Raw genomic sequence first — 3,369 nt, forward strand, 5'->3', positions numbered from 1 at the left:
ACTGAGGCTGTTGTTGTCAACAACCGAAAGTCGGTGCAGCAAGCGGTGATCAGTGTAGGCGACTGCACAATCACTTCGAAGCGCTCCGTCAAACACTTGGGGGTGATGATCGACGACAAGCTTACCTTCGGTAGCCATGTCGATTATGCCTGCAAGAGAGCCTCCACAGCTATTGTGGCACTGTCCCGGATGATGTCCAATAGCTCTGCGGTGTACGCCAGTAAGCGTAAGCTTCTGGCCAGTGTCGCCTCGTCCATACTGAGGTATGGTGGCCCGGCTTGGGGCACGGCTTTGAGTACCAATAGCTACCGTAGCAAGCTAGAGTACTTATAGGCTAATGTGCCTGAGGGTTGCGAGCGCGTACCGTACCGTGTCACACGATGCACTCTGTGTCATCACCGGTATGATGCCTATTGGTATCCTTATCATGGAAGACATAGAGTGCTTTGAAAGGCGCGGCACAAGAGGCATACGCAGGACTGCCAGACTGGCCTCCATGGTCAAATGGCAGCGTGCGTGGGACAGTTCCTCCAAGGGAGCGTGGACTCACAGGTTGATTCCGAGGTTAGATATCTGGGTCAATAGGCGCCATGGGGAACTAACATTCCACCTAACACAGGTCCTTTCGGGCCATGGATGCTTTAGACAGTATCTGTCGCGACCGCCGTCTGATGAGTCCATTTTGTGCCTTGTTGCTGATACTGATGTTGTTGTTGTCACGATCCGTTCCGTTCCGAGTCCGCCAACTGAATGACCCGACTTCGGATTGGGGCCACTATTTATAGGAGACAGCTGCAGCGAGTCAACTCTTTAAACCTCGCTACAGTCTGTCTGCTACTAGCCACTCGCCTTGCTGCTGCTGCTGATGTTGTTGTTGTTGTCACGATCTGTTCCGTTTCGAGTCCACCAATTGAATGACATTGGTGTGGCATAGAGGGTCGTATTTATTGCATTTTGTCTTGCGTTCGTTTCGCAATTTCCCTCCACTTTTACCCGTAAAGACAGTGAGAGGGGTGGCTTCGGTTGCGTGCGAATTGAAGTATCCGTGTTTTCTTTCTCGAAAGGGATACAATGGATTTGGCAATTTATGAATATATATATATTTTTTTTGTTCTGCAATGTCCGCTGCTACAATTCATCTCACCCCTACTCTACAAATAGAGCTGTCTTAATACATAATAATATGATTTACTCAAAATTTTAATGTCTATAAAAGTTGTTATTTATTATCATTTTCGTAAGGTTTCTTGTTTTTTTTTTAATAAATGTTTTAAACTCTTGTGATTAGAAACAATAAGTATCATTGATTAATCTCGTACTCTTAATGCTAAGTTTCAATTAATGCAAAACACTTTTTTTATGCGTAGAGGAGCAGAGCCATTTCAATCGATGAGTTTGACAATTCACTTAGAGCGTCCCAAGGTATTAATCGCATAATCTGTTGCTTCCATTGACGATTTGTCTGCGAAGTCAAATTAAATGTTGAATTAATGTTCAGAATATCAGATGTTATATGTTTCATCTTACCAATTCTTTGACTGTGATGTTCTTCAACCTAGTCGAAAATATGATATAAAATCATATCTTTCAATCTATTTGGCATTTTTTTATCACGTTGCGGGCGTTGCGTAATAGAATTCCCATTATCCAATTGAAGTCTCGCTCCGTCGGTCTCAAACGAACCACCTTCTAATGAATAACGTGCATATAAGTATAAGTATTTTAACCAGTGTCATTTGATAATCTTACCAAATGATTGACTTTGGTGAACGACTGACTGCGCTTCTTGATTCTGGGAACCAAGATCGGGAAAAGTACCATACCCGTCAATCTTAGCATTGCTCGAGCACTGCGTGGCTGTTCATGAGTGAAAAAATATAATTAATACTCATTTTAATTGGAATTTGAGCTTCTTACCTATTTTAGATTGTGTACTGACAATGATATCCTGATTTTGTTGATTATAGTCCTCGTGCTCTTCAACTCTTTTTGCATCTGCTACATTCCTGGAGTATTGGACGCCTCGGTTGCTTTGAACAATTATTTTAGCACCCTCTCTTGCCACTATTTTAAATTTCTCAGGATTGAATGTTGGATCTGATTTGTTCCGCTTGATCTGCGACAAAATCACTTGGTCGCCCACCGAAAGATCAGAGTGTTTGGCGTGTCTGCTAAAATCTGCATTTTTTTTGCTCAGCAGTTTAGAGTATGCGTCTTCTTCTCTGATGTCCTCTCGATCTAGTTCATCTGAAGATTCTGCTTTCCATAATCCAGGGAATGTACCTCTAAATTTCCAACCCACTAGTAACTCGAAAGGAGTTACACCGAGTCGGGTTAATGGTCGCACCTTATTATGTACGTGTACATATTTTTTCAAGGCCAACTTCCAATTTGTACTATCCAATTTTGACGCTGCCAACGCTCTCTTTATCCCTTCATTTTGCCTTTCAACGGCTCCGTTTGATTGTGGGCTCAGGGGAATGGATTTACGAATTTTTATTCCTTTATTCTCCCAAGTCCGCACAAATTTATCACTTTGGAATGGTGGGCCGTTGTCGCTTTGCATTACTAAAGGAAAGCCCCATTCCGCGAAAATTTCATTCAAAGCCTTAATCGTAGCGTCTGCATCCATTTGCCGCATCTCAATGATGTTAAGGTAACGAGAATACGTGTCTACAATAACTAGAAACTCGCCAAATCCAAACTCTTTATCGGTGAAAAAATCGATTTGCAATATCTCCCAAGGACCACGAGGGAGCTCCCGGTTTGTTAGTGGAATGGGTGGATTCTTTTTTGAAAGAAGAAGGCACGTATCACAGCGTCTGATGAAAGATTCCACTGCTGAACTCATGCCTGGCCACCAGAAATGTTCACGCAAAATTCTTTTGGTAGAACCAATTCCCATATGGCCCTGGTGGGCCGACTCAATGGCTTTAGTCCTTAAGACATTTGGAAGAACAATCTTATCATTTTTGAATACTGAATTTCCGAAAACGCTCAATTCCTTTGATTGAGATTCATATCTACGAAGTCCTTCTTCCCAACAGCCTGTTTTTATCGCTGTCCTCACCTTCTTCAATTCTAGGTCAATTTCTGAATGGTATTCAATTTCACTCCAAGAAATTTCCATAGCCCCAGCATCAATGAAGTAGAGTAGATGGTTTTCATTCGCTTCCTCGTCGAATGATTTTAGTGGTTGAGCCTGTTCTACCAGTCTGGACAAGGCGTCTGCAACGTTCATTTTACCTGGAATTCGCTTAACACTGAAGTTGTATGGCTGTAGACGCAATGCCCATGATTCTGCCCTTGTAACTGCTCTTTTTCCAATCTTGTGTAGGCCTCCGAAAATAAATTCGTTGGATTCGGCAT

At 42.7% G+C, this 3,369-nt stretch overlaps 1 long non-coding RNA gene across 1 annotated transcript; it reads right to left on the minus strand.

The window, feature by feature from the left end:
• Positions 1-1,034: 1,034 nt before the first annotated feature.
• On the minus strand, positions 1,035-2,036 carry LOC110674634. The gene is made up of 4 exons (XR_002499056.1): positions 1,918-2,036; positions 1,750-1,857; positions 1,528-1,689; positions 1,035-1,462 (listed from the first exon to the last, which is right to left on the minus strand). It is a non-coding gene; the product is annotated as an uncharacterized LOC110674634 (long non-coding RNA).
• Positions 2,037-3,369: the final 1,333 nt, after the last annotated feature.

The sequence above is a fragment of the Aedes aegypti genome, chromosome 1 (genome assembly GCF_002204515.2).
Source record: "Aedes aegypti strain LVP_AGWG chromosome 1, AaegL5.0 Primary Assembly, whole genome shotgun sequence".
NCBI lineage: Eukaryota > Metazoa > Arthropoda > Insecta > Diptera > Culicidae > Aedes > Aedes aegypti.